Source organism: Grampus griseus (genome assembly GCF_964374135.1).
Source record: "Grampus griseus genome assembly, chromosome: 2".
NCBI classification, from domain to species: domain Eukaryota; kingdom Metazoa; phylum Chordata; class Mammalia; order Artiodactyla; family Delphinidae; genus Grampus; species Grampus griseus.
Genome location: NC_139018.1, coordinates 143,241,780 through 143,253,960, shown reverse-complemented (window position 1 = coordinate 143,253,960; position 12,181 = coordinate 143,241,780).

Sequence of the window (12,181 nt, the reverse complement as noted above, 5' to 3'; positions counted from 1 at the left end):
CACACGTTGCAGTTTTGTACTTGACTGCCAAGCCGTTCAGACCCACGACACCACTCTTACCGTTGCTGCCGTCAGCAGTGGTAATGACAATGGCAGTGATGAGAATGCGAGTTCGAGGTCCGCACTAAGTTCTAGCTTCGGGCTCAACCGGCATCGCATCTTCAACCTTATCAACCAGACACTGTTGAATACGATGGAATCAGAACTGCCCTGGCGTGGCGACCGAATGTCCACAGCAGGGCTACCTGGGATAAAGCTACAACACATACACGGGAAGGGGAATACAAAATTACTTTTTCTTCTGGGCATCCCGGTGGTCCCCTCCTTGGACCTTTCCATGCTCTGTCTCTGAGCGCTCCTTTTCCATGACAGCTACCAATAAGGACCACAGGAAGTCTATCTTTCCCAACCCCGTGATGTCTGTGGTGGTCTGAGGTGACCACGGGGTCTCGATTCTCAGGTTTCACTGGAGGCAAATATACTGAGAGACCTGCCCTTCTTCTCATCCAGGAGTGCCTTCAGAGAGAAGGGTCCAGGCCTCTGGAGTCACGTGAGTGACAGGGACTAAGCCCACCTTTCGGGAGGTTCTCTAGCTGCAGTAAGCACAAAAAGGAAAGAAAAAAGAGAGACCGTTCCTTCTAGACGTACAAATTGCAACCTGAAAACCCTAGTGGTATCTCAGCGGTGGACTCACGGTGAGGCACTCCTGTTCCTCAGGTGCATATGAGGCCCCAGAAAGCAAATACTCCCCTCTTGATGTGGAGACAAAGCAGCCAACTTAGGCCTGAAGATGCTAAGAATTTTCTCTGTGGCAGCCACAGATGGGAGCACTTAGATTTTAGTTTCTCCGGGCCTCAGTTCCTCCCATACAAAGTACATAAGGAGGTGAGTTGACGTGGTCAACTGCCACCTCTCTTGGTGGCAGGCCTGTGAAACTCACAGATGGACACCCCAGTGCTCCCAGCCTCGCCTAAGGCAGGAAGCAGGCATCCGTGTCTGCCATGTTGGTGGTCTCGCATTTAGTTGTTCCCTGGGGCTGGGTCCTGGTGTTACTGTCCTTTTCTTTCTCCAGGTCTCTTTTGTTGCCTTTCATGACATCTGTGTGGCTCCTAGATTTCTCTCGAGTCTCCTTTTTTTTTTTTTTTTGCGGTATGCGGGCCTCTCACTGTTGTGGCCTCTCCCGTTGCGGGGCACAGGCTCCGGACGCGCAGGCTCAGCGGCCATGGCTCACGGGCCCAGCCGCTCCGCGGCATGTGGGATCTTCCCGGACCGGGGCACGAACCCGCGTCCGCTGCATCGGCAGGCGGACTCTCAACCACTGCACCACCAGGGAAGCCCTCGAGTCTCCTTTGAGGCTAACCAGGGCTGGGCATGCCCTCGCCATGAACAGTGGGTCCCTTAACTTCATCCATGGAGGGACACATACTGTGTGCTTGAACACAGAGCCCTGCCCACTCAGTGCACACCAGCCCCTCTGGAGTCTGCCCCCTGAGGAAGGGGTGGGTTTCTTGTCTGAACTCCTGGCTCACTCCCTGCTTCTACCAGCCTTGAGCTGTTGCAAGCTGGCCACCAAGTTCTTTAAGATGGATCTAGGTGGGGTCTTTGAGATCTGATATTAAACGGACTCATACCAACTTTTCTTTTCTCTCGGTTCTCAAAACTTCTACAAATGTAGGGAAAGCCCTGGATGTGGGCCACGCTAAGTCATTTTTCTTGCAGAAATCCCTTCTCTCTTTGAACTGCATTTGAACACAGGAATTGTCCATCGGAGGACATTTGTGTCCTTTTGCAAAAAGCCAGTTGGAGCTGTTGCTCCTTGGGTTACCTCATGTCTGTTATATAAGGACTCGCTTGATAAATTTCTCCTTGAACGTGGTGCCAGGAAAAATTTCTCTTTCCAATCTGATTCCAAAGCTTTTGTACAATGCAAACTACACGAGCCAGCGCGTTTCCCCTTTCATCCAGGAAACTCAGAGATAAATCCAGCAATCAACTGCAGTAAACAAGTCATCCCAGGTGCCTTGAAACACATCGTTCTCTTTTACTCTAGCTTTTGCTTTGAGTTTTCTGTTTCTAAAGTTTCCTTAGATCCTTTGGGGAAATAACGAGGTGTAAACGTCCCCTCAATAAATCCATGCATACAGACACGTGTACCTGACACAGATGTACCCCACCCCCCAACCCTTTCTTACCATCACCATGCCAGGTCCTGGGAGTGCAGTGATGAAATGGTGCCTCCTGTGAATTGCTAACAGTTGGTCTATTGGGAAGATAAGCAGATGGACAGAGAACTTGAAGGTAAGGCAGAATAGGGTCAGCGCTGACATCAAGGGACGAAGAAAAGGCTGGAGGTGTTCTGAAGAAGAGAGAGTGACTCCAGAAAAAGACACCAGGATGGGAGAAGGCTTCTGGAAGGGAGGGCGTTTCAACTAGGTTGGAAATGATGGAAAGGATTTCAAAGGCACAGATAGAGAAGGAAGCACATTTCTGACTGAGCGAACAGTTTCAACAAAGACTGGTATAGGAAAAAATAAATTGCACCTCCCACATTTGGCAAAAACGTCAGGAATCTAGTTCAGTTGGCAGGTGAGACCCATGAAGGAGGCAGTGGGAGGGAAGGATAATATTCTTTTACAGTGATATGTACTTTGCAAAGGATAACCAAAATTTGGCTTCAATATATCCTTTTTTTCTTTAAAGTTTCACCTCTGGAAATACAGGAGGAGGGGTTCGGAGGGCCAGGCTCGTGAAGCTTACCTTGGACATAAGAACCAAAGTTTTGTTGTTTTTTTTCCTTAAGGGGTGGGTGGAGGTGTTGATCAGGAGGAAAAGGAGGGGCCCGTGAGTGTAAATTACAGCAGGGGTTCCCTTAACAACGCCTGCAGATGGGTGAGTTTCCGCGCAGCCGGGTTCTCGGTTCCTTTTCTGTTGCTGAAGAGGAACCATGAGGGAGTGAGGGATAAGCGGTGATGTTTATCTTTCCAGCTCTGAAATTTCAAATGCTGGAATCCCCCAGGGTTGGGAAGAGTGGGTGTGGTCACTTCCCACCATTGCTGAAGGCGGGGAGATGCAGCCACTCCGCTGGGGAAGAGGGGGTGTGATTTCCTCCCAAATAGGAAATTTATCTCCCGAACGGGAGGCTGCAGAGAGTCATCAAGGACTTATCTCCAGAAGCAGATGACCAGAGAGGAGCCCTGCCCAGTCCTTTACCCCAAAGGGAATGAGTTAGCCGGAGGAGGGAGAGTGAGGGTCACCAGCTGAGGACCAGTGACATGGTCACCACTTTCATTTGTGTTTGAAGAAGAATTCTTCCTGCCGGACTCTTCCAGGACCCTCAGCAGGATCCCAGCGCCCCTCTCGAGATACTCGATTACATTGGAAGTGGAGGATGAAGGTCACTTCGGTAATTGAGAGCAAAGGGAAATTTTAGTCCTTTCTTCCCACTGAGTCCAGAATTCTGGGACAATCATCTCAGGTCTTAGAAATCATGCTCTGGAGACTCCAGAAGCTCCACAAGTAGCCTGATCTGCGTGGCTGCTGAGATGAAGCATCCTCTCCCTCTCAGCACCCTTAGAACATTACTATGGGGGGGTTTCCCTGGTGGCGCAGTGGTTAAGAATCTGCCTGCCAGTGCAGGGGACACGGGTTCGAGCCCTGATCCGGGAAGATCCCACATGCTGCGGAGCAACTAAGCCCGTGTGCCACAACTACTGAGCCTGTGAGCCACAACTGCTGAGCCCACGTGCCACAACTACTGAAGCCCTTGCACCTAGAGGCAGTGCTTCTCAACAAGAGAAGCCACGGCAATGAGAAGCCTGCGCACCACAACGAAGAGTAGCCCCTGCTCGCCGCAATTAGAGAAAGCCCGCGCGCAGCAACGAAGACCCAATGCAGCCCCAAATAAATAAATAAATAAGTAAATTTAAAAAACAAAACAAAACATCACAATGGGAAGGAAGTCCCATCCTTTTTGATAGAGGAGGAAACTGAAGGCCAGAGGGGCTAAATGTATGTTAAGTCAAACTTATTCATGATACCATTTCAAAAATCCTTACTTTAAAAAATCTATTTTATTAGACATAAAGGTATGTCTCCTGCCCTCCTCATGTCTGTCATATTTCTAATTTTTTTCCTTTTGTTTGTACAAGTAATACACTTCTCTGCATCCATGTTGTCATCTATAAAATGGGGATGATCTTTACCTCCTAGATCTGTGAGTTTCAACTAAATAAGACAACACACACAGGTAAAGCATTTAAAACAGTTCTCGAACATTCAACGAAAGTTGTCACAGGGGAGAAAATTTCCATTTTTAATTTCTTTCACCTCTGCCTGCCTCCCAGGTTTTTGGTATAGTCTGGGATTTTTGACTATGAAAAACAAAAATTAAAGTTTAATGCTTATAATTATTAAGTATTTCTTCCTCAAGAATGATGTAGTAACAGGACATTATTTTGTCACTCTATTCACTATAATTATTTCATCTTAGTTCTATGCTTATTTTATGCTTATATAATACATATTTTTTCAGTGTTCATATAATAAGTCCCTTTATAAAACAGCCTCCCTATTATTGAGTTCTTTAACTTGATTTATAGCCCAACTGCATAATATTTTTCAGGAAAGTTACCTAAGAGGCATATTCTGAACTGATACATACCTTGGAATGCCTTTCTGTTGCTTTAAATCATGAACAACAACTTTCTGGGTTTTGAAATCTTGCTTTCCAGACTTTTCTCTGCTCAGAGTTTTATTGACCCAGTAGACGAGGAGTTTCAGGCCAGCTCCCTTTTTATTCCTTTGCCTACAAAGTTTTATATGCCTAGATGATTATAGACATCTTCCTTTACTCTTGAATTAAAAAGAAAATGTCTCCACTTTTTCTTTCTTAGGAGTTCTCCTTCTTACCAAAAAGAGGTTTAAGTTGACCAGGTATTTTCTCCCCAGATATGCATTTGTGATCCCCCTGGGCCCCCCGTTGATTTGTCCTGAATGTGGATGGCTCTTTTTTTTCCCACGGTGGAGGGCTGGCTGATCATGTCTGTGTTACAAGTTCAAGGATTTGGCCACTACCTTGGATGGCTAGAGGATGGAGTTTAGGAAATCCTTAGATCTGTGTGCTTTGTTTTTTGTAATGCTACTTCACTGGAGCAAAGTTTCCATATCAAGTTTCTGATCCATTCACTCTTCCTTTTGTGAACCGGTCCAGCCAGGGCTGGGAGCCAATATATTGACAGCCAATAGTTAACAGCCTGCCCTGACCAATCAGAAAGAAGCAGGTCGTACAGTGGCAGAGGCCTAGGGACCACCTCTTATGCTAAGTATTTATCCTTAATTGTTGAATAATGGCGGCGAGGGTGATGTTTGGGTGGCCTGGTTGGGGTGGGGGGAGGGACGGTCTGGGGAAGCCACTGCAGCAGAGGGACCCTAAGGCAGTTTGGGGTTAACAGCTATTTGCCAATCAGTATGGAAGTGAATCAATATGATAAAACTGGTAGAGCGATGCCAGTCCATGCCCAGCCCCTAGTGTCAGGGATGACTCCTTTGGTCTGTTCCCCAAGGTTCTCCATCAGTGCCTCTGATTACTTGGGGTCCTTCTGGCAGGGATGCTTTGCAATGCTTCTTGAATCCCAGTAGCATCTTCCAAAGCTCAGAGTAAGGACAGACGATGACAGGACATTCTCCAGGAACCTAAGCATGTGCCTGAACCGAGCCCATCACACTGCAGCCTGTACCCCTGCTCTCCTCCGTGATAAAAGGTATAGCTCTGAGGGTAGTTTGGGGGATGGCAAGGACCATCTGGATATTGAAGGGAGATTGGCATTTAACCGTTACTGAATCTCATCCTACCCTAAACTGAGCCAGAGAATGGCTCTGTCACACCGCAGCCAAACTGTCAGGAGAATGGTGCCAGGAATTACATATGTATTCGACAAAAATAAATCCTCACCCAGGGAGAGGGTCAGAAAAATAGTGGCCATAATCTTGGCACCTAAGCTTGGGGGTGAAGGTTGGGTCAGAGAAAGTGCTGGGACTTGGGCCATGGCCAAGTTCTCTAGGCCAGTTCCTGCACAAGACCTTTTTCAGGAAACATGGGAGGAGATGGTCTCTGCAGAGTACGACATAAACCCAATATGGGGGACTTCCCTGGTGGCGCAGTGGTTAAGAATCCTCCTGCCAATGCAGGGGATATGGGTTCGAGCCCTGGTCCGGGAAGATCCCACATGCCGCGGAGCAGCTAAGCGCGTGCGCCACAACTACTGAGCCTGTGCTCTAGAGCCCGTGAGCCACAACTACTGCAGCCTGTGTGCCTAGAGCCTGTGCTCCGCATCGAAGAGAAGCCACCACAATGAGAAGCACGCATCGCAACAAAGAGTAGCCCCTGCTCGCCGCAGCTAGAGAAAGCTCGCGCACGGCAACGAAGACCCAATGCAGCCAGAAAATAAATAAATAAATTTATTTTAAAAAACGTTAAAAAAAAAAAACCAATATGGAATTGGCCCCCAGAAATTCTGTAGGCATTTGGTTTGCTTCTGGAGAAGGCAGGCTGCTGTCTTTGGCAGGCGAACCCAAAGGGACACTGGTTTAGCATGCAGGTACTCCAAGACCCAGGGCTGATAGGCTAGGACATGTGATGGGGTAAGGGATGCAGGTGGTGTTGGATTCTTAAATTGGGTATTAATTTAGGAGGGAAGAATTGGGATCTCTGAGATCGAGGAAATGCTGTAGGCATGGAACAGCCCAAGGGTTGAGAATAAAGGGGGATATTCCTGAGAGTTTGCCAGACAGGCCCTCAGAGAGTGCCTGGGTTTACCGCAGGACTGTTAGCTGGAGGAAGGGAAGACAGAAGAAGCATGTCCTGATGACGGCGATGGTGATGTTACAACAGGCAACGTTCATTGAGCGCTTAGTGTGAGCCTGGTTCTATTCAAATCCATTGACTCACTTGTCGGAATGAGTGGACAAAAAGATAGTGTTACTATCCCCATTTTATAGATGAGAAAATAGAGGCATAGAGGAAGGCCGAAACCTGCTCAAAGTCACCACACAAATACGTGACGGAGTTGGTTGTCAAGTCCTTTTCTTCTGGTGAAGAATGGGCGACTCCTAATCCAGTAATAAACATCAGGTATTTTTCTGCAAAGCGGAGAAAACAGTAGAATTTAGTATGAAAAACGGGGATTGGTTCAATCAACTACTGCCAGGGGGCATCCAGAGACAGGAGCTCGTAGCCAACTCCCTCCCCCAGCTCTTTATTCTCTCACGAAGGCAGTGCATCTGGGGGGCCAGAAAGCTGTGGCAGGGGCATGGGGCGGCGGACACGGCTTCATGGACGTTAATCCAGTTTTTCTGGCAACTGAACAGAGGCAGGCTGAAGTGCTGGTGGCTACTTTCAAGACAGGGGATTCGGAACCCCTTAGTGGAGCAGGTAGGATTGAAATGAGGTTCAAGGTCACCCACAGTGAGGTACCCCTATATTTTGTGACCAGTGTGGAAGAAATGGCATCGGTTGGCCTCCTGAAACCCCTCAGAGAATCTCTCCTCTTGTATCCACTTGTGTGGACAAGTCATGCCTTTTAGGAAAGAGTTGCAGGTCAAGGGCTCTGGCTGGCTGGAGTCATAGGCCGTGAGGTCCAGCTCTGCCCAGCTGCTCCAGATTCCTCTCACAGAGCAGCTGTCTGGGGAACCTAAACCCTTCCCACTGGGGTAAGCAAGGCCATGGGCAGTGACCCAAGAACAGATGGAGATGCTTGCCGGGCAGAGCCGGATGTAGGTCATTTCCAGCTCATTCTGTAGGAGGTCATTGGTCCACGTTCCCCGAGAAGAACTTACCGGGAAGGTGTACGTTGGTGAATCTAGAATTTCTGGACAAGTTGTGAGAGTGAGAGAAAGAGTGCACAGGTTGTGTATGGGCTTGGTAGGAGGAGCTGAGTACTCCTCTCTGGAAATACTGGACATGCTGTTATTGCCAACGGGCTGTGGAGTTGGGATCAGCCCAGCTGCCAATTCCTGCTTCCAGTGCCAGCTAGGGTGTGAGGTCAGAGCAGAGCTGAGGACAATGGGAAATGGTTCCCTCTATTCCCTCCTTGGGGGTGGGGTGAGGAAATGGGTTTAGAGAGCCTTAGCCTGAGCCGTGGAAAGTCTCAAGGCATGGAAGGAGACATACAAAGGGAAGCTGGGACCTACAGGGAAGGTGTTTTCTCCCACAGGTGGGCCTTAAGCTGTGCCAAAGGGATGCAACCCATGAGTTACGAGGCACACTTTTGACCATCTATGGAAGTCCTAGAATGATTGCTTTTGGAGCTCACACACTGAGGAGCCATATAAAGGAATTCTTTCCAAATGCCTTATATTGAAGTCTTACACTTTTCCAGTCTGGAAGTTTGGAAAAGTTAAATCCGCTCACCGTGCCCCCCAGTCGTGGGCTAGAGAGGAGCTGATGATTTTTAGTGTTAGGTTAAAGGGCGGGGTGTATTAGCTGTTGAATCCAAGGGGGCTTGGGCATGTAGACTGGCCAGAGGGCTACTCACCAGGAAGGACGCAGTGGGATCGGGGCCTTCCGCCAGCCCACAGGGGGGTCGGGAAGAGTGGCATGACCTGCTTCTTCCCTTGACATCCAAACATCATCAAGGAGTCACTAAATTTACAAGAAGGTTAGAGTCGGTGGATTCTTTTTTCCCTAACACAGGGCAGAACTGAGAAGGCAAGCTCAGGGGACCCATAAGAGTTTTCAGACATCCCTCTAAGCTTCTGTGTACATAAATAGTGTCATACTGTATATGACGTTACTAGTTTGCAATTTACGTGGTGGATTAGTTTCCTGCAACTGCTGTAACAGATCTTCGTAAGCTCTGTGGCTACAGGAGAAGTGTTTTGCCCCACAGTTCTGGAGAAGCCTGAAATCAAGGTGTTGGTGGGGTTGCTTCCTTCCGGAAGGTCCAAGGGAGAATCTGCTCCGTGTCTTTCTTCTAGATTCTGGTGGTTTCCGAAAATCCTTGGTTTCCCTTGTCTTGTAGATTCATCACTTCAATCTCTGTCTCCATCTTCACATGGTGTTTTCCCTGTGTGTCTGGATCCAAATTTCTCTCTTATAAAAATACCAGTCATTGGGCCCCATTTTGTAGTCTACTGGAACACAGTTCAAGTGTTTCTTGGAACTGTGTCTCCTGGCCTCCAGTCCTAACAAACGCCCCCAAAACTCATTTTTTTGGCCTCAAAAAAACCCCACAAACAAACAAACAAAAGCAAACACTGGTCATTAGATTAGGACCCTCCCTAATCTAGTATAACCTCTTTTAAACTTGATTACATCTGCATAGACCCTATTTCTAAATAACGTCATACTCATAGGTACCAGGTAAACATGAATTTTGGGGGGACAACATTCAACCTAGTACACATGGGCACCTCTTCATGTAAATAAATATAGATATTATTATTAAAATATGTATTTATTTATTTGGATGTTCCAGGTCTTAGTTGCGGCATGCGGGATCTTTTAGTTGTGGCATGGGGGATCTTTTAGTTGTGGCATGCAAACCCTTAGTTACAGCATCTGGGATCTAGTTCCCTGGCCAGGGACTGAACCCAGGCCCCATGCATTGGGAGCGTGGAGTCTTTACCACTGGACCACCAGGGAAGTCCCACTCATTATTATTTTTAAGGGCAGTATACTATTTCACTGGAGTTATATATCATCATTTACTTAAACCAATCTCCTAAGGATTGACATCTAGGTTATATTATTTTTCTTTTTGACTATTTTCAGCATCTGTTTGATATACACCCTTATGCATAGATCTACACTTGTATAGTTATTTTTCTTAGAGAAATACTGTAAATAGGTTTGGTGATCCAAAGGGCATGCACTTTTATTATCTTGCCATCGCTCCTTTTTATAACATTTTTATCTTGACATCTCTTGACCGAGATTCTCACGGAGATAGCCCCAGCAGTGGATGAGGGGGACCGTAGGCTGTGGGAACTTTGCTCTTACACATGGAGTGTGGGAGCCTCCAGAGCATTCCATGGCCTCACTGGAAGCTCATTTCAATGCCACAAAAACTTCTGTATCTGACACACAGCAGGCATTTCATCAATGTTTATCAAATGAACATGGGTATTTATGGAAAACAGACATTTTCCAGGGAAAAACTAATAGACTTTTTTGAGTGCTGCATTGGTAGAGAGAGGACATTTCTGTATGTTCAACAGTGAGTTTTCTTTGGGAACCAAACACACGGGGAGGATGGGAGAGCAGATGCTTCGGGAGGCAGGGGCCGGGTCCTGTTCTGGCACTGTCGTCATGGTGGGGCCTGTAACCAGCGTCTGTGGGGATGCTCTGTAAAGAGAAGAGCTACTGCTGTAAGATGTGTTCTGACTTCCATTCACAACGGGGGGGTCTCACCGGGGCGGCAGTGGCCAGCTCCCATCTAGGGCTCAGCGTGGTTTTCAGACTGGATTGGGTCACAATCTCTCCATCTGCTCGGCCTGTCCCAGGGCACCCAGGTTACAGGAATGGAGACATGCATTGACCAAACAAACACCAGCCACCTTCTGCCCCCAGAGTTGGGTGGAAGGAGTGTGTCTTGGTTTGTGGGTGTGGGGAGAGGGCCTACTGTGAGCCTGCGAAGACATCATGGGTCTTCAGGAGGTGAGAAAGCAGTGAGCACAGGACGGGTACTCCGGAAGCTGGCTGGCAGAAGTGAAGGAAAACAATTCACCTGGGACGAACAGGACAGGGCTTCTTGCCCACCCCTAAGATTCAGAGCACACGCTGAGCAGGAGAGGAAAGAATCTTATCAATCAGGCCATGATGCTGGTTGGGAAACCGAGGCCTGCCTGATGCCCCAGGGATCTCATTTCAGGGTTCATGTGAGATCTGGGTGGACAGTCATTCAAAGACAGTAGCAGACAGGAGATGGCCAAGTCCGTGTGCAACCGGTCTCTGTGTTGGGTGGGTGTTGGGTGGGTGTAGCTGGGTATTTTCTGTAAATAACATTTATGACTGTAACTAAGGGTAAGCGTGCTTGTGCTGGTCTGTACTGAAGATGGTCCCAAGGGAGCAGGGAAGGGGGAATATGTAACCGAACAGTTCTTTGATCCACTTGTGCTTTTGGACACCTCTGTATCAGGCATTGTGCTAAGGATACACCAATGAAACAAAAAGCCACCGTCCTCGTGGAGCTTACACACTGGTTCAAATTGCCCATTGCCAATAGAAACTTCTAATCACAGCAATTTGCAGAGAAAATACAAAGTGCGTTGAGAGCCAGGAGAGGGGTAACTGGCTTTGTTCAGTCTGGGGATGTTGTTGAGGGAGATGACCTTTGGGATGGACTTGATGAATGAGTAGAAATTACATGGGGAAGAAGTGTCTTGAGTAAGGAAATTCAAATAGAGGAAACATCAAGGGCAATAAAAACATCCTGTTGGGAAGCCTCAAATATTTTGATACTCTTAGAACATACTGTAAAACAATATTATTTACAGGAGGGGAAGCTGAGACTATTATAAGTAGACAGTGATTTAATAGGCTTTTGACATTTGAGTGGTTCTTAACCTCAATGTTTATCACTTCTAGGGAGATGCATTGTAATTTCTAGAAACCCAATTTAACAACTCCCTTTGGGAACAAAGACCCACTCGTAAACTGGGGTCTACAAGGGATCTCCTGCCTTGAGTCCATAGTTTCCTCGCTACGGACAAAAAGCTGTACCCAGGATGTGCCACACGAGGGCGCAATTGCCCAGTTATCGAATCCAACTCACCTCCAAAGAAAGGTCAGAAAAGACCTTGTCCTCACAAGCTCTTCTGGCTGACAAACTACCAATGAGCACGAGCAGTGGACCACAGTGATTATATAAAAGCTGCCAACATCTGCTGAGTGAGGTGCTTGGAGGAGTTCGAGCAGAGAGTTGGCTCCCATTCTTGGTCCTAACTCCTCGAACCACTGAGACCTTTTATCCACTAGTCCTGCTGTTGGGACACAGATCAGAGCTTTAGCAGGTGTGGATTACCCCTGGGCCAGAGTGTCTTCAGAGGATTTTCTTTTTTTATTATTGCAAAAAATTTCATGCTCATTATAGAAAAGAAAACGAAAACAAGCATTCTCATATGGAAAGCCTGATGCAGGGACTTCCCTGGTGATCCAGTGGCTAAGTCTCCACGCTCCCAGTGC